We start from the raw sequence: 25884 nt of genomic DNA on the forward strand, positions 1-25884 counted from the left end.
TATTTCTATTTTCTGCTTTCTTTCCTCGTGGATTCGAGAAGTCTCTGTGAGGAGTCCAGAGAAGTTCCGTGGATTCGGAATAGTTATCCTCTTGATGAAGACGGTGCTCGACCTCACGTCCTCCCCTGCGTCAGAGGGGCAGTATTATGTCAACATTGATCAGCTTGAGAGGCAACCTCTCGTGTTGGTGGCACCTAAAAATTGAAGTCCCCGCCGAATAATTGGTAAAATTGACCGGATGAATAGGGTCAAATGGCAGGATGAATAGTACCTCTACGAATAATACCCGTATGAATAGTCCGCAGTGTTGGAGATGATTTGACGCGAAATTTCTAAGATAAGCGGGGAAGGCCTAAGTTAATCCCGTAAAAGTAGATTTTCTACCGACTCTCTTGAAAACTAATTTTAAACTTCCATAGTGGTTAACACTTCAAAGGCAACTACACTGTAACGTTACTCAAGATGAAGTTTTTGTTTTCTCTCATTTCGTACTCCAAAACTAAGCATATCTCTCTATTATGTATTATTTCCATCGCATCTCCTTTCGGCAGCTCTAGATCTCATTAAAATCTCCAAAGTCCAAGCAATCATTGGGCCACAAACATCCGAGCAGGCTGATTTCCTATCGTATATGGGCACCGAAGCACAAGTTCCGATCGTCTCCTTCTCCGCCGTTAGCTCCTTTCTCTCTCCAACCAAAGTTCCTTACTTCGTCCGGATGGCCCAAAATGACTCGACCCAAGCAAGAGCAATCGCAGCCATGGTCTATGCTTACAGATGGAGAGAAGTGGTTCTAATCCACGATGACAGTGACAGTGGAACTGCACCGATACCGTATATCACAGATGCCTTCCAAGACATCGACGTCCGAGTTTCTGATAGAGTAATCCTTCCATATGCAGCGAATAAGACTGAGATACAATGCAACCTGCGCACGTTAGCGGCAATGGGCACGAGGGTGTTCATCGTCCATATGTCATTCAAACTAGGCCAGCGCTTCTTCATGTGTGCTAACAAGGCAAGTATGATGACCAATGGATACGTGTGGATCATCACGAGTGGGCTAGCCAATCTTCTACCGTACATGAAGCCTTCTCTCATCAATTCAATGCAAGGTGTTTTGGGTGTGAAAAACTATGTACCAGAATCCACAAAGCTTGAAACTTTTAGGGCCCGCTGGAGAAGAAGAATTTCGAAGAGACCACCCGAATATAGAAATTTCAGAACTTGATGTGTATGCATTATGGGCCTACGATACGGTGTGGGCTGTGGCGACAGCGGTGGAGAGGATTGATTTCGTATTAAATGAAATCTCCCATTTAGAGAATTCTGTGAGTATGATGGGATTGGAAGTGGCCTCAACGGGACCACAGCTCCTGGAATCTCTATTAGGCCATACATTTATGGGCCTGAGTGGCGAGATTCGATTAGTAGATGGACAGTTACAATCACCCAATTTCGAAATCGTTAATGTAATAGGAAAAGGAGGGAGGAATATCGGATACTGGACACCAACGACTGGACTCTCTCGTAGCATGGACATGAAGAAAAACTATTCGGCTACCTTGGATGATCTTGCAGGTGTTATATGGCCGGGTGAGACGACTGTCATTCCACGAGGATGGGTACATGGAAGGACATTGAAGATCGGTGTACCCCTTAAGACAGGATTCAAAGAATTTATGAAGGTAGAAGGAGATCCGAAAGATAATAGCACAATTGCAAGTGGTTTTCCAATAGATGTGTTCAATGGGGTGATGAGAACATTAGCTTATCCGGTGACCTACGAGTTCTTTCCATACGAGAACGGCCGAGAAATAGAACCGGGATACTACAACGAACTCGTTTATCAAGTATATCTTAAGGTGAGCATACACTCAAGAAAATTTTCAATGACACTCACACTGCTACAGTCCTATTTGCATTGGACACTTCAATCAACCGTTACAATGAACAGTTTGTGCACGCGAGGCACATGGTTCACTGGTCAAGATTCGTGATTGAATGCAGGTCGCCATGGATGGGCCACACTGAAAATAACTCATTCATATATGGTTCAAGCCTACCCTCGGGCATGCCCATGTCCAGCCCATGGCTAAGGATTGAGTCCAGTGCTATACGAGCCTAACCGAGTCAAGCTTGACCCAGCTCGGCTCAGCCAGCAGGCTACCCCATCTCAAACTTGGCTCAGCTCAGTCCTCGAGTCTGGCCAGCTCGGCTCAGCTCATTCAGCAGCTTGAGCCAAGTTCGAGTTCAAGCCTACCAGCTGAGTTCGAATTTAGATTTCAGGTTTTTAATGTATATAATATATTATATATATAATATATAATTTATTTAAATATAATTCTTTACAAAATATTTATATTAAGTGAACCTGATCCAAGTCAAATTGATTCGAACCGAATCAAGTTTGGAGTCTAGCTCGGTCTAGATCGGACTTGGCTCGAAATATTTTCAAGCTCAAAAATTCAGCTCGACTCGGCTTGAACCCAGTTTCGAGCCAACTTGAATCGAACATTTCCGAGTCGAGTCGAGCTAGTTAACCGAGCTAACTCGGTTCATGTACAACCATGCCTAGCACTATCATGAGCTAAGGAATCAGGCTGGGTCTTGATAAAGTCCACCACCCAATACTTAGTCCACCATTTTTAAATAAGTCTAAACAAGCCGACTTAACAGGCCTTTAGACATATTAAAGCCCAAGTGTATCCCAATTAATCAAGGGCTGAAGAATCCAGCATGTTGCCCACTCGTCCGAGTCGACTCAGACTCGGTCAAGTCCGATCTCGTTTGGTACCGCGCCAAAGGAAAGTTGCGATTCGCCTTTAGACCAGATGATTTGGGCCTAGTATATCATGGTTCCCGACCGAGGGGCTCAAGAGCGGACTGGACTTGCGTCAGGTCTAAGCAAGCCCATCCTTTCCCAGTCACAAGCATGCCTTTATAGAACAATTCTAACCCCCTACATACTAAGAAAAAGGCCAAAATGAATTGAACGTCCAGGATTTTCAAGAGAACTTGTTGGGCATAGCTGATAAACAGTGGCTGATGTAGAGCGGGTCGCGGACAGTTTCATGGCCAAGATGGATCAGAAAAGGCCCGGTCGACGACAGAAGTGATCCGGACCATCGGACCTTAAATCAGGCGTATCTCGCAATCCGGAATGAGTTAGCTGACGTAAAATATATGATTTTGGGGTAGAACGAGCTACTTTAGCCAACCAACCCAGCTACGCCGGGTTGCGCAGCCCGGAATTGCGAAAAACCCCTTGATTGTCGGTCGTTTCCCTGTTTTATTTTCGTTTTTACTATAAATAGTAAGTTTTAGTTTGATTATAACTCTTCATCCGTCGGGCTTTAGGAGTTGCGCCCAACATGGAAAGAGCTTAGAATAATTAGGAGAACGGTTTGGTGAAGCCAAATAGGACACTTACTATTTTTGGCCGAAAACCTTGCGTACTAGTAGACATCACGACCGTCTATAAATAGTAAGTTTACTATTTATAGTAAGTCGCGGATTCTAGGAGTTTGAGTTGTAGTTTGATTCTAATTTCTTTCCCATTGCTTGGTACCCTTATTTAAAGGGTTGTGAACTCGTTTTTATTCATTCATCAATCAATTTCGATTTTATTAGAATTTATTTCTATTCTGCTCTCTTTCCTCGTGGATTCGAGAAGTCTCGTGAGGAGTCCAGAGAAGTTCCGTGGATTCGAATAGTTATCCTCTTGAGGAAGACGGTGCTCGACCTCACGTCCTCCCTGCGTCGATTTGGTATCGAGCGAGGTTTCTCCTCGGATTAATGGCTTCTAACGACGGGTGGGCAACAATCCCATGGCGGTGCTCCAAGGAATTTACCTTTAATGGCGACGGCTTTCAGTACGACGAGAGAATCGGCAAGCCATGCAAGGGTTAAGCTTCCATCGACCGCATAGCGGATCTCTTGGCGGAAAACCTAAGGCAACTCGTGTTCTGGTGTCAATCCTCCACCCCCAATTAATCGCCCGGATCGCAGGATAGTACCAACAGTGCATCCAAGGGTCATCTGAGGAAGGGGGCTCCGGTGAGGAGGAAATCGACGACATACTCTTCCAACATCCCAGACATGGCGGTGATCGAGTAGATCGAGCGGATCGAGAATTCAAGATGAGGGTTGATATTCCTAGCTTGATGGCCAATTACACATTGAGGATTTTCTTGATTGGCTTTATGAAGTTGAGTGATTTTTGACTATATGGACATCCACTGAAGTAAAGAAGGTCAAGCTTGTGGCCTACAAGTTGAAAGGAGGAGCTTGACTTGGTGGGAACAAGCTGCGACTCGCGCGAACCAAGCGACGAAAGCACCAATCCACATGCGCGGATGAAGCGGCTATTACGTGCCGATTCCTCCTAGCGATTACGATCGGTATTATTCCAACAATACCAAAATTGTCGACGGGTAGTCGGTCGGTGAGAGAATACGCGAAGAATTTTACTGCCTTGCGGCGCGTAACGATTTGGTCGAGACCGAAACAGCAAGTCGCCGATTCAACGGTGGATTGCGTATGGCTATCCAGGATCGGGTCCAGTGCGGTCCGTCTGGACGATGAATGACGCGATCAAGTTGGCTACTCGTGCAGAAGTGCACTTGAACGTTCTAACACACGGACCTATCCTCCTGCAAGGATTCCTGTGGCAGGTCCGGAACTGCACAGCCTAAAGGGAAGGAGCCCGTAGGAGCACGCACTCAACCTCCTACGTTTGAGAACCGAGATCAGGGAAGTGGGCAAGCTAGACCTCAAAGGGGCGTATCGACTGCTTCTGGTCCAAGTAGAATCCCGAACCCCTATGCTCGGCCAAGGCCCGATAACTGCTATCGTTGTGGCCAACCAGGCCACCTATCAAATACTTGTCCCCAGCGAAAAGTGGCAAACCTCGCCATCAATGATGGTAGTGCTGATAACGCTTATGAAGATCCAGATATTGAAGAACAGGAGCATACCACCGAGGACGAGGCAGATGATTCAGGTTGGGTTCAGCAAGATCACGGCGAGTCGCTTGTCGTGAGGCGACTATTATATGCACCAAGAAAAGAAGTGCATCCACAGCGGCATAACATCTTCCGCACTAGGTGTACGGTGAATCGAAAGGTTTGCGACGTGATCATTGATAGTGGGAGTAGCGAGAACATCGTTTCCAAGGTCATGGTGGAAAAATTACAATTGAAAACGGAGCGTCATCCCTCTCCATATACAATCGGTTGGATCAAGAAGGTCAGCGAAACAAAGGTAACTGAACGGTGCACCATATCCTTTTCAATTGGCAAACATTATAAGGATGAAGTAGTATGCGATGTGGTCGACATGGAAGCATGTCACATACTACTCGGTCGGCCCTGGCAATCTGACCGTGATGCCACTCATAAAGGGCGAGATAATATATATATCTTCGTCAAGGACGGCCGAAAGACCATATTGGCTCCTATGGATCCAGAGGGACCACCTGAAACTTCTAAAGTGGAGGGCCGTTTTCTCTTAACCATACGGGACTTCGTGGAAGAATCAAAGGAAACAGGACAAACTTACGCATTAATTGTAAAAGGGGAAGAACTCGAGCCTACCAACATCCCTGAAATACTAAGGCCCCTGCTACATGAATTCAAAGAAATCTGGCCCGATGACCTTCCCGATGGGTTACCCCCCATGCGGGATATCCAACACCATATCGACTTTGTCCCTGGGTCCAGTTTACAGAATCGTCCCCATTATCGAATGAGTCCGAATGAGTGCGAGATTCTGCAGGGACAAGTAGAGGAGTTGATCCGTAAGGGTCTTATTCGGGAGAGCATGAGTCCATGTGCTGTACCAGCTCTATTAACTCCAAAGAAAGATGGGAGTTGGCGCATGTGTGTCGATAGCCGAGCCATCAACAAAATCACCATAAAATACAGGTTTCCTATACCACGGTTAGACGATATGCTGGACATGCTAGAAGGTGCAAAAATATTCTCTAAATTGGACTTAAGGAGCGGCTACCATCAGATTCGAATACGGTCGGGTGATGAGTGGAAAACAGCCTTTAAGACCAAGGAAGGATTATACGAATGGATGGTCATGCCCTTCGGTCTTTCGAATGCGCCTAGCACATTTATGAGATTGATGAACCAAGTTCTGAAACCTTTCATTGGGCGGTTCGTTGTGGTTTACTTCGATGATATTTTGATATACAGTCAAGACGAAACCACCCATATGGAACACCTCAAGAAGGTCCTTCAAGTGCTCACTAAAAATAAACTGTACCTCAATTTTAAAAAGTGCAGCTTCATGACTGATAGTCTATTATTCTTAGGTTTTGTCGTAACATCCATGGGCATTCGGGTGAATGAGGAAAAGGTGAAGGCAATCAGAGAATGGCCGGTTCCTACAAATATTCACGAAGTGCGAAGTTTTCATGGACTGGCGACATTCTATCGTCGGTTCGTGAAAATTTCAGTACCATTGTGTCACCAATCACAGATTGCATGAAAAAATGACAGTTTCAGTGGACTAATAAAGTCGATAGGAGCTTTGCTGAAATCAAGCGTAGATTATCAATGACCTCAGTTCTTGTACTTCCCAACTTCGACAAACTGTTTAAAGTCGAATGTGATGCCTTATATGTCGGGGTTAGGGGAGTTTTGTCTCAAGAAGGTAGGCCGGTAGCCTTCTATAGTGAGAAACTTTGCGATGCACGCAAGAAGTGGTTTACATATGAGATCGAATTGTACGCGGTGGTCCAGGCACTGCGACACTGGCGACATTATTTGATTCAGAGGGAATTCATACTTTACACGGACCATCAAGCTCTCAAATTGATTAATAGTCATGCTAACATTAGCCATATGCATGCTAGATGGATCTCATTTTTGCAGGAATTCATGTTCATACAAAACATAAGTCAGGGCAACAGAACAAAGTAGCTGATGCACTGAGTCGCCGTGCAACTTTGTTAGTCACTATGAGCAATGAGGTTGTCGGGTTTGAGCGCTTTAAAGACATATATGCTGATGACGACGACTTCAAGGACGCATGGGTTAGATGCCAAAAAGGTCACCCCGGCGACTTACATATGCAAGACGGGTTCCTTTTCAAGGAAAATCGACTGTGCATCCCGAACAGTTTGCTAAGGGAACAGATAATCCAAGAGCTACATGGAAGTAGCCTCAGTGGACACCTTGCGCAAGACAAGACGCGAGCTCTCGTGGAAGAACGGTATTACTGGCTGCAATTGGTACGTGATGTAAGAAAGGCAGTCCAACATTGTTATATTTGTCAGACCTCCAAGGGACAATCTCATAATACGAGCCTCTACACCCCGTTACCCGTGCCTGACGGTCCTTGGGAGGATTTATCTATGGACTTCGTGCTTGGTCCCCCACGAACACAATGCAGCATGGATTCAGTGTTCGTGGTAGTAGATCGTTTCTCCAAGATGGCGTACTTTATTCCATGCAAGAAGACTCTCGATGCAACAAACGTGGCGAATCTATTCTTCAAAGAAATTGTGCGGCTACATGGGGTTCCCAAGACTATTACTTCTGACCATGACACGAAGTTCATAAGTCACTTTTGACGGACTTTGTGGACTCGATTCGATACACGACTTCAATTCGGCCACCCCCAGACTGACGGTCAAACTGAGGTCGTGAATCGCACGTTGGGAAACCTCCTTGATGTATTTCGGGAGAAAAACCGAAGCCGTGGGATTTGGCTTTGTCTCAGCGGAGTTTGCATTCAACAACATGGTGAACCGCTCGACAGAAAATCCCCGTTTCAGATTAGTTGCTCCAGCTTCCTCGCCACACACTAGACTTGGTCCCTCTACCCAAGCTCCCAGGCATGAGCATTGCAGCGGAACATATGGCTGACAAGATCATGGGCATTCATGCGGAAGTACAAACCAAGCTACATGCCTCGAACGAAAAATACAAGGAGCAAGCCGACAAGCATCGGCGACAAAAAGTGTTCGAGGTGGGTGATCAAGTAATGGTCCATCTGCGCAAAGAACGATTTCCGACCGGAACGTACAACAAGTTGAAGAATAAAAAGATTGGACCGGTACCAATCATCCGAAAGATCAATGACAATGCTTATGTTGTTGATCTTCCAGATGACATGGCAATCTCACGGACTTTCAACGTTGCGGACTGGTTCGAGTATCATGAACCGGCGCAGGATGAGAACTCGAGGCGAGTTCTTTTGAAGTGGAGGGACTGATGTAGGCGGGTCGCGGACACTTTCATGGCCAAGATGGATCGAAAAGGCCCGGTCGACGACCGAAGTGATCCGGACCATCGGACCTTAAATCGGCGTATCTCGCAATCCGAATGAGTTAGGACGTACAATATATGATTTTGGGGTAGAACGAGCTACTTTAGCCAACCAACCCAGCTACGCGGGGTTGCGCAGCCCGGAATTGCGAAAAACCCCTTGATTGTCGGTCGTTTCCCTGTTTTATTTTCGTTTTTACTATAAATAGTAAGTTTTAGTTTGATTATAACTCTTCATCCGTCGGGCTTTAGGAGTTGCGCCCAACATGGAAAGAGCTTAGAATAATTAGGAGAACGGTTTGGTGAAGCCAAATAGGACACTTACTATTTTTGGCCGAAAACCTTGCGTACTAGTAGACATCACGACCGTCTATAAATAGTAAGTTTACTATTTATAGTAAGTCGCGGATTCTAGGAGTTTGAGTTGTAGTTTGATTCTAATTTCTTTCCCATTGCTTGGTACCCTTATTTAAAGGGTTGTGAACTCGTTTTTATTCATTCATCAATCAATTTCGATTTTATTAGAATTTATTTCTATTTTCTGCTCTCTTTCCTCGTGGATTCGAGAAGTCTCTGTGAGGAGTCCAGAGAAGTTCCGTGGATTCGGAATAGTTATCCTCTTGAGGAAGACGGTGCTCGACCTCACGTCCTCCCCTGCGTCAGTGGCCCAATCAGAAATCTAAACATGGGCGCAACTAGTATGTGGATAGTATTCCTTGATGAGAAATGCTCCACTGCCCTCTCAAGAGCAGTATAAGTGTAATGCCCCTAGTTCCATTGGGTCAGTTAGCCAATCCAATCCATTGATCTAAACTGTTAATTGGGCTCAACACTCATTTTATGGGCTACGATACAACGTCACACAAATCTGACAATTTTAACCATCTGACGGTCAAGATTGTTTAGACAAAATAAGTCAAGACAACAATTCCGTCCATGTATTGTCATGGATTGTTTATGGTTGAAGAGGACAGCTTTCGTTATGAAATCCTAACCATCCCATCCTTGACTTAGAAAAAGAATGGCTACAAAATAATAAGACCAAATCAAGGATGGGTTGGATCATCCGATCAGGTTCTCATAATAGCCCACGAAATGTGTTCCAGACTTGATGGACAGTTGAGATCGATCCAATGGACTCTCCAAATGACCCAATACAACTGAGAGAGCTATAACTTGTAGTGCTCTTAGAGCACTGAAGCATTTCTCTGCCTCTCTAATATAATATATACTGACAAGAAAGAAAATGTTGGTAAAACAGAAATACGATGCTGTGGTCGGAGATACGACGATCGTAGCCAATAGATCAATCTACGTGGACTTCACGCAGCCGTACGCGGAGACTGGGGTTTCGATGATAGTGCCAATAGAGAAGGACGACGTGACCAAAAGCTTCTGGTGGTTCACAAAGCCAATGACAATGAAATTGTGGTTGATTACAATCCTTCTCTTTGTTGCAAATGGGATACTCGTGTGGTATTTTGAGAGTAGGAGCAAAAATGAGGATTTTCTGGAGCCTAGTGACGACCCACGTTTTCAAACCACTTTGAAGAAGTATTCCGAAAGAGTGGGGAAGATCCTCTTCTACTCTCTGTCCTTGTTCGTCTTTGCACAAAGTAAGTAGGATCATAAATCAATCTCTCTCTCTCTCTCTCTCTCTCTCTCTCTCTCTCTCTCTCTCTCTCTCTCTCTCTCAAACAAGCTGCGTGTGATCCAACCTGGTGCGCATGTCATGCAATCATCCCAAGAGGCTTGCCCCCATCACGAAAATAAGACAACCCAAAAATCATGCAGATGCACCAGTCGTGTGGACCATCTGACAGAAAACAATGGACAGCCCACCCAAAAAACCTTGGTGGTCCTCTTGATGGTTGCATAGGCATGATTATTGGGTCATCTCATTTTCATCATGGGGCAACCATGTTAGACCAGGTTGGAGGCCATACATACATCATGGCGGCCCCACACCCCCAACTACTTGCATTTACACCTAGTTGTAGGTGTGAGCTTCCACAAGATTGTGCCTGTAGCTTATCTAGCGCATATGCCTTCACCACAATTGCGATGCAAAATGACCTTTTCTGTGCCCAACTGTGAAGTGTTGATATTTATGCATGAGTCCACAAATTAGGCTAATCCATGAATCAAGTGGACCGATCACCATAGAAAACATTGAGAGGAGACGCCCACCCTTTATTCTGGTAGAGATTCCATTGTGTTGTGTATATGCCATCCAATCCGTTGATATAGATCATCTAACCCAGATGATGTCACACCTCAAAAATTAGACCATTTTGAAACTTGGGTGAGGTATAGTAAACCAATGTCTGGAGTCCCCCTCCTAATTGTTGCTGTTGTGGTCCACCTAAGTCATGAATTTACTTATTTTTGGGCCATTGGCAAAAAGTAGGGGGGCATGCAAATGGTTGGAGCATTAACACATCATGGCAGAGCCACGGTGGTCATTTGCACCACGACTATGGTGAAAATGTTTGCACTACACATATCCAACTTTTTTTTTTGGTTAAAACCTTCACTTTTCCATTCACAAATCAGCTGAATTTACATTCAGGCCATCCCACGTCCAAAAAAAACCGCAAAAATGCAAAAAGGGGCTCTTAAGCTATCCTAATCGAGCCCAACACAACCTTATCTAGGAAAAGCAGCCCTCTGACCTATAAAGGAAGCTCCGAAAAAGGATCAAACTAGGCTAAAGCTTAGGAAGCGCTGCCCAAACGGGCCATAAATCCCACATGAGGATCACCTCGTGTAAAAATAATAGTCTATAGTGTGTATGGCCGGATCAACCTTTGAGTCGGACACATGCTCCTATCATTTTAGCCTAGCTTGGCCTAGAAGCTGGTAGTTAAGAAGGCTTAGGAAGGAATGTGCTCTACCCACCCCATGATAAATGTGCAGTTGAAGATGAAAAAGACCAAATAATTACTAAAAGTTTGGAATAAGGAGGTCTTCGGTAACTTATTCAGTTAGATTAAGGTAGCTGAGGCTGAGCTTGATAGTTTGGAAGGTTGACTGCAGAACTCTAGAGTTGAGGATCTGTTTATAGAAAGTTTAGCTACTAGGAGAAAACTGGCCAATCTCGAACTGATGGAGGAAATATTTAGGAAGCAAAAAGCAAGAAACTCTTGGCTGGATGAAGGGGACAGAAATACGAAACACTTCCATGCTTCAGCTTGTGAGCGAGTTAGGCGGAGTACGATCACCTCGATTAAAGATGACAGTGGAACTCCCTTCACTGGCCAGGCCCAAATCAAGATGGTCGTGGTGCAACACTATGAAAAGATGTTTCAGGCAGAGCCCACTGTGGACCCCAGCTCTCTTCTTGAGGCCATCCCACGGATTCTCAACATGGAAACTCCGATGTTTTGCTCACCCCCCCTTCCTTTCAGGAAACTCAGGCTGCAGCCTTTGACATCCCCAAAGACGGCACCCCGAGACCTGATGGTTTTTCTTCTTCTTCTTCATCGAGTGCTGGCCGATGGTGGGAGAAGATATCCATAAAGCATGCTCATTATTCACGGGAGAAGCGATCCCGATAGCCTTCACTACCTCCTTGATTTTCCTCATTCCAAAGTCCTCGGCAGCCTCAAAATTTGCTGATTACCGTCTGGTTAGTCTGTGCAATGTGATCTATAAAATCTTTTCCAAGATCCCTGCTTCATGGCTAAGCAAGGTCCTCCCGAAATTGATCTTCTTGGAACAGGGGGCGTTCGTTAAAGGTAGAACTATCACTGAGAATATTGTCATGGCGCTGGAGGCAATGAGAAATATCGACAGGAAAAACTAGGGGTGGAAATATCATGCTCAAATTCAATTTGGAGAAAGCTTACACTAGGATCGATTGGAACTTCCTTAAACAAGTTCTGTTTCGATTTGGGTTCAGCGATAGGTGGGTTGCTATAATGGAAGCCTGTTGGAGAAACAGTTGGTTCTCAATTCTTATTAACGGGGAGGCGACGGGCTTCTTCAAATCCTCTCGAGGTTTACGCCAGGGGGACCCTCTCTCCCCTAGGCTGTTCATCCTTGCAGCGGAAGCCTTTTCCAGATCCTTCAAACAGTTGATTACTAGAGGTTGGTGTAGATCGTTTAGCCTGCAGAGAGGATGCCCCCTCATCTCTCACTTGCTGTTTGTGGATGATACATTGCTGTTTGTGAATGGAAGTCGGGAATCGCTAGTGGTTGTAAAGGATTTCTTGACATCCCTCCAAAACGTCTCCGATCAGAGGATTAATTACACCAAGAGCTACTTTGTTCCCTCTAACCTCATCTCCAGCAAGGATCAGGAGTACTAAGCACATGCTGGGATTCTCTAAAGCCAGATCAGGGGTTCTTTACCTCGGTGTTCCTCTTTACAAGGGCAGAAGTACCTCAGCTATGTTCTAGACGCTCATGGACAAAATATCTAGTAGGATAAGTGGGTAGAATGCTCGGTTTTTGTCCCAAGCTGGTAGGCTTACCCTCATCAAGCACATGTTGGGAAGTATCCCCCTCCACATCATGGCAACCATGAAGGTGCCAGCTCAGGTTATAACCAATATGGAGCGAAGTTTTGCTCAATTTTTTTGGGGTTGGGCGGAAGGAAAAAAGAAATGTCATTGGATTGCATGGAATGAGATTGCAAGGCCAATTGAGGAAGGTGGCCTAGGAGTTCATAGGTTGAAAGATGTGTTGTCGGCCCTTCGTATGAAGATGGCTCGAAACGTGCAGTATGGGGATAAGGAGGGGCCTTGGGTGGCCCACATGGGTGCCAGGAATCGGGATGAATTGGAGGATGCGACCGACGCTAGAAGATCCTGTCCTACTTCTCCGTATTGGAACGAGATCAGATCTGTTCTTCCGGCCCTCAATAGCAACGTTCAGTGGCAGGTGAGATCGGGGGAGCTGAATTTATGGTAGTCCAACTGGTCGGGACTCGGTCCTCTCCACCTCTTAACTGTCAGCGCTATCCCTAGCTCGCTTCAGTCCCTCTAGGTCAGAGATTTCATCGGGCCGTTAGGCCCACTGCCACCCTCCTCTGCTTCCTTATACCTATCCCAGGACACTCTTAACTCCATATTTTAGGGCGGGTTTGCTACCACTAATGAAAGACCTAAGGTTTTCTGGCAGCACGACCCTTCTGGCTCGTTTTCGACAAAATCTGCATCGAGGCTCTTAAGAGACCCGTCTCCGAGTAGATGGTGGTTTAATTGGATCTAGCACAGTAGAGTGCCCCCAAAGACGTCTCTGTTTATATGGAAAGTGTTGCAAGGGGCGGTCCCTGTTGATGAAAGGGTGCAGACAAAAGGCATTCACCTAGTGTCCATTTGTTCTTGTTGTGCTGACGAGAACATTTCTAAGCCTAAGCAGGAATCCATCCAGCACCTATTTTTACTAGGGCAGATTGCTACTCAGGTCTGGTCCCACTTTGGCGCGCTTTGTGGGGTATCCCTCCTCCATAATATGTCGGTGGAAGATAGGCTGGCGCAATGGAAAAATGTAGGGGCTCAGGGTGCAGCGGCAGCCCCCATCAGGAGAGTCATCCCAATCCTCATTGTCTGGGAGTTATGGCATTCAAGAAACAGGGCGAGGAAGGAGAATCACCCCATGTCCGCTAGCCAATCCATCGCGACGATTAAATGGTGGGCTACTCGTATTTTGGAGAATCATCAGGTCAGCCTCCAACGTCTGGGTGTGGCTGGTTTCGTTAACCGGCCCCACTCCAAGAAGCTTTCTTGAGTGCAGATGGTTTACTGGGCTAAGCCACCTAGTGGTTGGGTGGAAGTGAATGTGGATGGATCAGCGCGCGGGAATCCAGGCTTCTCTGGAGGTGGTGGAATCTGCAGAAGGGATGATGGTAGCTTTGTTTTTGCGTTCTTGTCTACTTATGGGGTTGGTTTGAACAACCAAGCGGAGCTTCGGGCCGTCTATGATGCTATTGTCCTCTGTCTGGACAGAGGTTTCTCAAAAATTATTGTTGAAACCGATTCCATGGTTGCAGTGGGGCTTATTTCAGGATCTTCTGCCACCCCTTGGAAATGGAAGCCCTGGGTGGCGAGGATCAAGAGGTTGGAACAGATAGCGGATTTTGTCTTCTCGGTAATTCCTAGGGAAGGAAACGGCCCGGCTGACGGTATGGCTAGGAAGGAGAGCGGGACTCAGGTGTCTCCGGTGTCTTCTCACTTTAGGGACCTCCCTCCCCACATTCGAGGTTTGTTGTTCTTAGATAAGGTTGGGATAGGTGCTGTTAGAGATACCAATGGAAATATGTAAAGATTGGTTTTTTTCTTTTTCTTGTTTGGTGGTCGTCGAGGATGGCCCATATGATAGGTGGCCCTGTTTTGCCCCTGGGCCGCCCGAAGCTGCTTCTCTGTAAAGCCCCTTTTGTTAATGGAATTCATGGGTTAAAAAAAAAAAAAAAACACTAGGATAACAATTACAGTTCTGTTCAAAAAAAAAAAGTATTCAGAAACATCAACACGCAGGTGTTTGTCACATTAGGCGAGCAAAACCATTTAGATCTTCCGACAAGAAAATTAGGTCATTAGACATCTCAGGTGAGCCACAGAATATCGAAACAAATGATTTGTCCAAAAAAAAAAACAAGAAAAAGAAAAAATAAATCTGCAATTTACTTTGTACACTGTGGTCCACCTGGAGAATGAAATTGTCTGATTTTTCATAGAGTAAATCTTAGCATTATTTACAACCTTATAGAAGCCTCTGATCTCACTCATCTGTTTTGAATTTGTTTATGTCAGCATGTAGATGTGTACAGCTTTACACACGTGAAAAATTAGCAAACCCTACTGCATATACCCTACTTTGTTATTTATAAGCAAATGCTATTGCGTTAATCAATAGCGACCTGGACCGAAAATAACCCATAATTCAAATCCCACCGTTCAAAACTAAAACAGTGGGGCCTTGGTGATTCTGGAAAATTTGCCCTTACTTTCTCATCCTGATTTATGCAAGGGGAGAAGGTACAAACAAATTACTCAAGACTGGTGGTGGTGGCATGGACATTCTTGGTATTTATACTGGTGGCCAGTTACACTGCAAATCTGGCTTCCATGTTAACTGTTGAAAATCTGAGACCATCCATCACAGACGTTGAATCATTGGCCAAAAGGGGAGACTATGTTGGCTACCCAAATGGATCATTTGTTTTAGAGCTTCTAAAGAATATGGGATTCAAAGAAGAGAAGCTCAGGCCATATGCCACAGTGGAAGACTATGCAGAGGCATTGTCGAGGGGAAGCGGCAACAATGGAGTTACTGCGATCATTGATGAGATCCCTTATATTAGGGTTTTCCTCGCTTCGTACTGTCACAAGTATATGATGGCCGGTCGGACTTACCGGACGGGCGGATTTGGTTTCGTAAGTCTCTCTCTCTCTCTCTCTCTCTCTCCCCACCTAGTTGCATTTTTTGTTATGAGTGGGCTATTCATTTGGTCCAACATGCTCTTCATTTGCCACTTTGAATATAAAAAAAATACCATGTATTTCAGAAGATCCTAACCATTTAATCAATTGCATGCAAAATGGATAGCCAAAACCTTTTATTTATTTATTTTTTAATGCCAAAGTACATCATAATCAATCTTAACCATCAATTCAGTGAGCCCCAACTTGCTTCTAAAAAACTTCTTTGCTCAAGTGGGTACCAGTATCAACTTAATTAAAAATTGATGGTTATACAGAAAGAAAGGGATATGGTGAGAATCATTTGGTCAGTTTGAACTTTGCAATGTGGCTAAAATGAGTAGGCTTAATGTAGTGGGTGCGTAGATAAAAGAGAAGAAATCACCATCTTTTTCTCAAAATAGCTCTTGAATACATAAGGAGAGATATGTAAAAATGAAAAATAAAATTGATATTATTGATGAAAAAATGGTTATTATAATGTATTTGATATATATATATATATATATATATATATATATATAAACCCAACACCCTAATTAGACCCTAAATAGTAAAAAGACTTCCAATCCTACTATAACTCATAAACAATCCTTTGAATTTGGAACATAATCATGATCTTAATTAAAACTTTAAAAGTTAGTAATGGTGGAACTAAAAGTAAGTTTTAATTTAAAATTCTAATTTAATTCGTAAAATGATAAGTTTTAATTTAAAATTCTAATTTAATTCCTAAAATGATTGAATTTTCTAATGTTGTTTGAAAGCTAATGACCCTTATGCGTTTTACCCAGGTCATAGAGCTCATCACTAGCTTTTCAGCAGTATATTATATGAGCAAAATGAATAACTGGTCATAAAGTTATGGTTGTTGTAAGCTATAATGAGTATTTATCCCTTTTTGCTGTGGTTCAAGCCTTACAACCTGATTTCTTACAATCCTGGCCATCCACGAAAGCATCCACCACCTGTTCTATTTAAGATTGGATCAAATGGATGGTATAGAATGATAATACAGACTTCTACAAAGGATGGATCCCATGAACTCAATACCTTCTTTCATTTTCATTATATTAATAAAGGCTTGAAAGAAATTAAAGAAAATGGTGTTTTATGGGAAATGTCATTTCTAAAAAATAGTGTGAAATAAAAAGTCATTTTCCTTCATTGTTTTCAAAGGATTTTCTTGAAAATTCTTCATTTCCAACTCTGTTTTTGAAAAAAAATAAAAATGAAGAAGAACTTTCATGAAAATTTTACCCAATAATGAAAGGTGAGACATGTCTATGTTGCAAATGTATTGTAGCACATGTCACATTGTCACAAGACACATTGGCACTTGTGAGATGCTTTAAGATAGATGGTTGCACGTGTTGCACATGTTACATATGAAGCGCTTAAAGATGGATGCATGCATGTGACACAATAACACATAGGGTGCTTGAAAATGAGAGTGGCACATGTGGCACATTTACACACTTGACAATGGATGGTTGTACATGTCACACATATGGCACATTAGCATGTTGTTCGATGCTTAAAAAATGACACGGGGAAGGATGTGATGAGGTTGATCACCGTCTTCTTTAGGGATAACTACTCCAAATCTACGAAGCTTCTCTGGGCTCCTCACAGAGATTCCTCAAGTCTACTAGGGAAGAAAATAGAAATAATTTCTAATAATTCGAAATTGATTGATGATTTTTTTTTTTTTTTAAAATGAAATTACAATCCTTATCCTTTAAATAGTGAACTCAATCCTAGGACGAAGTTTTAGAATCAAACTCAAACTCCAACTCCCTAAAAACACATGACTTACTATAAATAGTAAACTTCATATTCATAGACGGTCATGATTCTTACTAAACTTCATGGTTTTCGGCCAAAAATGGTAAGTGTATAATTTGGCCTAATAATGTTATTCTCTTAATTTTCTAAGTCCTATTCATGTGGGGCACAACTTTTAAAACTCAAAAGATCAAAAGTTATGATCGAATTAAAACTTACCATTTATAGTAAAAATGAAAATAAAACAGACTTTTGACCGTCGATTTGATGGAATCTCTCAAATTCGGCGTGGGCAACTGGAAATAGTGGGGTTGGTTGGCTAAAGTAGCTTCTCCTACCCCATAATCATATATGATACGTTGAAAAAATCATTCAAGTTTGTGAGATATGATTGTTTTAAGGTTCTGACGGTCCTAATCACCTCTTCCTCCGAATAGGCCTTCTCTAGTCCATCTTGGCCATCAGAGTTTCTGTGACCTGCTCTACATTAAAAAATGGATTGTGGCATGTGGCACACTGGCACATGTGGAGCATTTCAAGGATGTTAATTTGCACATGGGGCCAATTGAAGGTGATAGGTGATACATGTTGCATATGATGTACAATGGTACATGACATGCATCTGAGCAGTTACAATGGATGACAACTATGCAAGACATGCAACTCAACAATACACGTGGCACAAGTAGCATGATTGAAAATGAGGGTGACACATATTGCATATGCTACATTAAGGTGTGTGGCAAATTGAAATGTGGGTAACTAAAAGATGGGTGATTGGGCACATGCAACACCATATCACATGTGTAGCGCTTTACGATGAATGGTAGCACATACTACACATGTTAGGAACATATAAGATGAGCAGTGGTACATAGGGGTGTACACGAAACGAGCTAGCTCGGTTAGCTCGCTCGACTCGACTCGAAAAAGCTCGATTCGACTCGGTTTGAAGCTGAGTTCGAGCCAAGTCGAGCTAATTTTTTGAGCTCGAAAATGAGTTCGAGCTAGCACCAACTCGACTCAACTCGGATCAAACCCGGCTCAAATCGAACTCGGATAGAACCAGTTCGATGACTCGATTACTTAGATATTGATGGTACTCACCAAGTGTTTGATGAAATGACTCAAAGAAGTGTGGTTGGTGGCAAGAAAGGTATGTATATGAAACAAACACCCTTTTTTTCTTGATTTTTATGTTTCTTAGAAGGTGTTTAATAAAATACTTGTAAAACCATTGCTGCTATCTTAAATACAGTGAGATTTTGAGGTGTAGTCCAAGTGTTTGTGAAAATGCCTCAATGGCGAACTCGGCTTGATCTTGGCCTAAGCTGCAGACCCAACCGAGCCAAGCTGGCCAGTCAAGGACTGAGCTAAGCCGAGCCAAGTTCAAGCTAAGGTCAGCTAGTGGCCGAGCCACGGTTCAACTGGATGTACACCCCTAGTGGCTCAACTGGATGTACACCCCTAGTGGTACATGTGACTACCATGCGTTGCACTTTATATATAAGAAGAGGGGGTTCCCTCATTTTACTCTCCTTGGAAATGACTTGAGCTAAGGGAAAAAAAAAGGGCATTTTAAAAAATAAAAATAAAAATAAAATAGAAATGACATTTTCAAACAATTTAGGGGAAACAACCAACAAAAATGTCATTTTCATGGAAATAATGTTTCCTCAATTTATAATTCAACCAATTAACGTAGGCCCTAAAGGAAAATGTTTCTACAAGGTCCACCTTACCGTGGGTTACAGAAAGTAGAGTTCCCTGGGCCCTATCATAACGTGTGCCGGACATTCACACCGTTCATCCCCTCCCTATTCGACCAAAAGCCCAAAATTCAGACCGATGTGTGACTTAGGGCGGCCACACACTAGGAAATAGTTGAGGGTGAACGCACGCCCATTAAAACCTTCTTAACTGCTTGTAAGGCCTTCCGAGATGTCCTTGAAGCATCCGGCCTGTCCATTTTACATGGCCGCCCAAACGAAGGGTCACACCAAAAGGCCTACGGATAATGTTCTTTAGGGGAGGTGAGTCTTTTTTGCTGCGCCCACCTGAAATGTTTCTAAAGTTTTTATATATCAACAAGGTTATAAATGATGTGCTCCCACCATTTTCGAAAAAAAAAGAAGAAGAAGAAGAAGAGGAAGATATGACTCCTATAGCCCCGAAAAGTTATTTTAGGTACTTTGAGGCGTGATTTGACCCCTCAGAGCCAGATGAACAATTCAATGTCCGATACACAAAATGGTGGGGTCCACAGAGTACAAATCCGAAACGATCGACCTTATATTTTTCCCATTAGTAATTCCATTCAGTCCAAAATCACAGCCTTCGGCTAACGATGATCTGTCCATTTATTTTTCTTGCATTCTGTTAGAGTGACCCTCTTTTCTTCAATCTTTCTACAGGTGTTTCCCAAAGGTTTCGATATGCTGCCTGACATTAACAGGGCAGTCCTTGAGTTCAGCGAAGGAGAGGGCATGTTCGACGTTGAAAATAAGTGGTTCGGGCAGAGGACGTCGTGCCCTGAACCGCTTGAAACTCCTGTCACCTACAACAGATTTCCGGTCGAAAGCTTCCGAAGTGTCTACATTATCGCTGGAGGTGCTTCTGGTTTAGCCATTTTATTCTTCTTTATAATACGATGGGGATGGCTATTGAAGTGCTTCAGAGCCATCGCTGATTTCATGACCGGAAGGGCCCCCTCGGTCAGACCGAACCAAGGCAGCGAATCTAGTAATGATCATGGAACTGCATCTAGCGCTAGTGTCGAACTAGCTAGGAACCATGTAAATGAGGTGGATCCCAACTCCAGTGGAGGAAGAGAAAGGAATCTGATGCGACGCCATGTTAACACTGTGGAACCGGAAGTAAATGGCGGTCCAAACATGGGCGGCCAGGAAGAGACTGGCCATCCATGACTGGTAGTGATGTTCCAAATATACAGTGCTGTATTTCTATAGGAGTTGTTTCCTGGTTCTTTTTTTTTTTTCAACCACAATTTATTCTGCCAATGATTTTTATTTTTTATTTTTGATAGCAAGATTCAATTATATTCCAGAAGAAGCACCTTTACAGGAAATTAAATTTCGGGCAGGACCTCAACAACAAAAAGGAGAGGAGGAATCTGCCTATCATATCCTTAGAATGTAACAGAGGCATATGATGGACACGAATTACTGATTGAATCCAGGCCTAATCGGTCTAGAACGAATTCCCCTCTTAGCGGGGGGTCCCTCTGGGCTGCAGGGAGAGGTCAGAAACTAGAGTAAAAATTCTATCAAATCAAGTGTCGACGAGCCAGGCGTCTGCCGCTCTGTTCGCCTCCCGTGGAACGTGCTTGATTGAGAGAGATACAGTACTCTGGATGAAATTAAATCTCTTTTTCCAGTAGTACATATTCCAATGGGCCTGGAATGGTTTTGAGAGAAGGGCCACCACTGCCCGCTTGAGAGTCGCTTTCCACTTCTATCTTATTGAGAACTTGTCTCAAGCATAAACTATAGGAGTTGTTTCCTGTATCTGTTTCGACATGCTGTGTGTCTACAAGCATCTTGCAAGCACCTGATTTAGTCAACATGTAACACGTGTGAGATATCCAAGCCATTCGCAGGTGTGCCTTATGCGTAATTCTCCCAAGCCCACAACTTAGCCCGGTAACTCATGGATGTGAACGTGGATATCCTTTTACCTGTCCATCTTGTGTATGTGTGTGGCCCACTTGACGAGTGGACCAGGTGGGTTTTGGGCTGGCGAGCATTTGGTGTTAGGCCCGTATGGATGGCACAGTTTTCATGCATGTGTGACTTGTTGAGACTGGTGGGCTGCTTGTTTCTGGTGTGCAACCTGGCAAGTATCATTCCTCCCCCATGAAGATGTAGAACTCGTTATTAGCAAACAATGTTTTCATTTGTGATCCCCATGTTGATGGCCAAACAATCTCATTGGGTTGTAAATAATCATGGGACCCACCATAGATACAAGTTCAAGATGACAGGAAATGACCAGGGATGATCAGATGCGTCTAATTTAAGGATGATTAAATCTTGATATAGTACTATATATAAATTAAGAGGTCCGTTCCTGTACAACTATTGCAGAATAAGCTTATTCTACAGCTCCCTTCACCCCGTGTCCAAAAAATCATATAAGGTTTCTCCCTTCACCCCGTGTCCAAAAAATCAGACGTAATCCAGGACATAGGTGGGTCACAAGAAACGTAGTAGGTATATATGGGGACCCATCATTAAAATATTCAGAATTTAAATTGTGTCCAGCCATCGTGCTTTTTTTTTATATGCCACCCAATCATCCATAAGATGTGCCTCACCGGGTTGAATGGACACCTAAAAATTCAGACCATTCCAAACGGCCCAAATCGTAAGATATTGTGAGTTTTAGGCATGATTTTACATGGTGTGGTCTACCTATTTATATCAATCTAACTTTTGGCCTCTAGGAGATTATAGGTAATGTAGAGCAGGTCATGGACAGTTTCATGGCCAAGATGGATCAGAAAAGGCCCGATCGGAAGTGGAGGTGATCCGGATCGTCAGAACTTAAAATTGTCATTTCTCGCAAACTGGAATGAGCTTTTGGATGTACCATATATGATTTTGGGGTAGGACGAGCTACTTTACCCACCCAAACTTGCCACGCCGGGTTATGCATGCTGAATTTGTGAAATACCATCATATCAACTGTTGAATTCCTATTTTAATTTCATTTTTACTATTTATAGTAAGTTTTACTTTGAGCATAACTCTTCATCCATTGGGCTTTAGGAGTTGCTCCCAACATGAAAAGTTCTTAGAATAATTAGGAGAATATCATGGTTCAACCAAATAGGACACTTATTATTTTTGCCGAAAGCCATGCGCAGTAGTAGGAATCACAACCGTCTATAAATAGTAAGTTTACTATTTATAGGAAGTTGCGAATTCGATCTAGGAGTTTTTTTTTTTTTAGTAAAAGGTGGAGCCATTCCAGTTGAATTTTATAAGTGTGAACTAGGATGTACAGCCATTCGGACGTTCCAACAAAAAAGATCTGGAACCTGCCTATCATTTAGAACTCCTATACATGGTTAAACAGAAAAACAGGGAAAGAAACTAAAAAAGGAAGGCCCCAAGGAGAGGGACCAGCAACACATGGGAAGAAAGATGGACCGTGCAGGCTAGCAGCTTTGAATCGATGAGATAGGAGCAGGGAGAGGGGAATCCCGTGCGAACTAGATGGAAGCAGGGGCAGCGCTCACAAAGGGCACCTGCCAAGGAGGAGTTTTAATTGTAGTTTAATTCTAAAACTTCTTCCATGGCTTAGTATCCCTATTTAAAGAGGTATAAACTCGTTTATTCATCAATCAATCAAATTACGAATTTTATAAAATTTATTTATATTTTTCTTATTTTTTTCCTCGTGGATTTGAAAAGTCTCTATGAGGAGTCCAGAGAAGCTCCATGGATTTGGAGTAGTTATCCTTGAGGAAGACGGTGATCGACCTCATCACGTTCATCCCTGCGTCAATGGGGAACACACATGATTGATAGAATAGGCATTTTTGTTTGGCTCAAATTAAGTCGTTTGCACGATGTGTACATACCGAGCATGATACAGTAGAATTAATATAGCTCAAATAAACCAAACACCTTGTGACTAAAGGCACCGAAATAGATCTATGTAGATTAGCCATCTATTCAACCATTGATCACAAAGAATTATGCGATTAGTGAAGGGGAGGGTTCGTCCTTCTAATAAATTATTTTTTATTTGAATAAATGACTTTTAATTAAATGCATGATAGCTTACATTGTTCAACGATAACACAGTAGCGCTAAAAAAATAAAAGATGTTGAAGCCGATAATATTAATATATCTAAATGTAACTACAATTGGCTAGAAGATAAATAAAAGGATAATAAAAATGATAACTAATGACAGTCTGTTCATCATTTGGTAAAATACCAAACTTCATAGTAAGAAGATCATCGGACATGATAGCAAGACTACTTGCTCAATTGGCTTCATGGTAAGATAATCATTGGGAATGACAATCTATTCTTTGTATGACTAAGCTTCATTATGAGAGACAATTGTATTTCACGAGAATGGTTGTATGCCCGTTGCACGGTTGGCTTCATGGCAAGGCAGTCATTGGGGTGATTAACAGCTTATTACTCAAGATCAAGTTCCTTAGCAAGATGGACGATGTACGGGTAGATCTTCAACAATTCGTTTGCCGCATGACTAGGCTTCATGGCAGAACAGTCCTTAGGAACGATAGTCTATTCATTATCTCGCATGGCTGAGCCTCGTGGGTGAGTGACAGAGGAAAGAGTGTAATAAGATGACAAGAAAAATCACCGTCTTTCTCAAGTAATAAAAGCCTTGAATCCACAAGGTAGTTTCTTGAATTCATAAGAAAAAAGAGAGAAACTCAAATAATTTTATCTAATAATATGTCTAATATGTATGTGTTTTTTTTTTCTCATTGTGGTTGACATCTCAGGGAACGTTCTAGAGTTTTAATTAGGATAGTTTGCTGTTTGTATCCCAAAGAAATGGAAATGTCAAGGGCTGGGAGGATACAAATTGTTGAGGGTCAAATATTGCATATTAGACCCCAATTATTGCTTGGATTTACGAACATGATACTGTTTAATGGCTCGCTTTAATCATGTTTGTGATGTAGAGTGTATTTACGAGCATGGACTGAAAAGGGAGCTTAAAGCATGGATTTAACGCTCTGATGACACTAAAGGCAAGGGACGGACTCTAGGGGACCAGGATAGAAGGATTTACATACTATAGATCGAAGAAAATCGCGTGATCAACGATGAAGAGGCATGGGAATCGTCCAGAATTCAATATCAGAAGGTTCTCACCGTCTATTCGGCTTGAGACTTCATAAATGTGCTGAGGATACTAAATTAACCGTACACCTAAAATTTCACCCATTGGATCCCCCTGGAAGTGGCCCAACGGACAGATTAGCCCCCATATCCCTGATTTGGGACCCGCCTGATATCTGGATATGCTTTAAAGTTGGTCTCAACCCTTTAATTTGGATGAAAAAATGGATGGACGGATTATATCACTCACATATATCACAGTAGAACCCATATATTATTTGGCGTGCACACAACGCAAGCACACACGTGCTACATCAAAATGGTCAGGGCGGTCAAACCGCGTTGATCCATATTCTTTCTAAAACCGGAATTTCGTTTTTGGCCAGGAAGCAGACGTATGTTCGCTAAAGTGTGTAATGGGCCCACACCATCCATCACATGGACAATTGGGACAGTATAATGTGTCCATAGGGGGGGTGTAACCATCTTGTAGGTGACGGAATTCCAGAGGACAATAGAGATCGGTTTTTAACCATTTAAATGCAGGATGAACGGTGTACTGATTTGATACAATGGGCCACTTCAAACTCGACCAAAACCACCCCTCCCTGGCAACAGCACCAAAAACTTGTTCACTCCCCAAGTACCTAATTCTAAAAATAGAAAAAGTAGAGAAATTAGAAAGGGATTACCATCGTAGCCAATGCCAATAATGAACTCGTGCCAACTAGAGTTACTACTGGTTGGAGAATGTGCATTGACTATAGAAAGCTGAATACCGTCACGAGGAAAGACCACTTTCCTCTACCCTTCATTGATCAAATCTTGGAAAGGCTAGCTGGTCATTCCTATTACTGTTTCCTTGACGGGTATTCAGGCTACAATCAGATTTAAATCGCCCCTAAAGATCAGAAAAAGACCACATTTATATATCCCTACGGCACCTTTACCTACAGAAGGATACCATTCGGATTATGTAATGCCCCTGCCACCTTTTAGCGATACGATGGGTATCTTTTTTGACATGGTGGGGAAATATCTAGAGGTCTTCATGGACGATTTCTCTGTTTTCGGTTCATTTTTCAGCAAGTGTTTAGAAAGTCTTAAATGTGTGCTGAAAAGATGTGAAGAGAAGAACTTGGTACTTAATTAGGAGAAGTGTCATTTCATGGTTCATAAGGGAATTGTCCTTGGACATATTATCTCATCCAAAGGAATCGAGGTGGATAAGGTAAAAATTGATCTTATCTATAACCTACCTCCACCCAAGAACATACAGGACGTGCGATCCTTCTTAGGACACGATGAGTTTTACAGAAGATTCATAAAGGACTTTAGTCTCTTCTCTCATCCTTTATGTAATTTACTTCAAAAGGATGCACCATACGAGTGGATTGAGCCATGTCAGGAAGCTTTCACTAAGCTTAAGGGCATGTTGACTAGTGCACCCATCATACAACCACCTGACTGGAGCCTTCCTTTTGAGCTTATGTACGACGCTTCTGATTATACTCCTAGAAAGGTTCT

General features: G+C 43.0%; 1 pseudogene; it reads left to right on the plus strand.

Moving 5' to 3' along the window:
• The first annotated feature begins 631 nt into the window (after positions 1-631).
• LOC131256409 (glutamate receptor 2.9-like) lies at positions 632-20427 on the plus strand (annotated as a pseudogene).
• The last annotated feature ends 5457 nt before the right edge of the window (positions 20428-25884 follow it).

The sequence above is a fragment of the Magnolia sinica genome, chromosome 9 (genome assembly GCF_029962835.1).
Source record: "Magnolia sinica isolate HGM2019 chromosome 9, MsV1, whole genome shotgun sequence".
Lineage (NCBI taxonomy): Eukaryota > Viridiplantae > Streptophyta > Magnoliopsida > Magnoliales > Magnoliaceae > Magnolia > Magnolia sinica.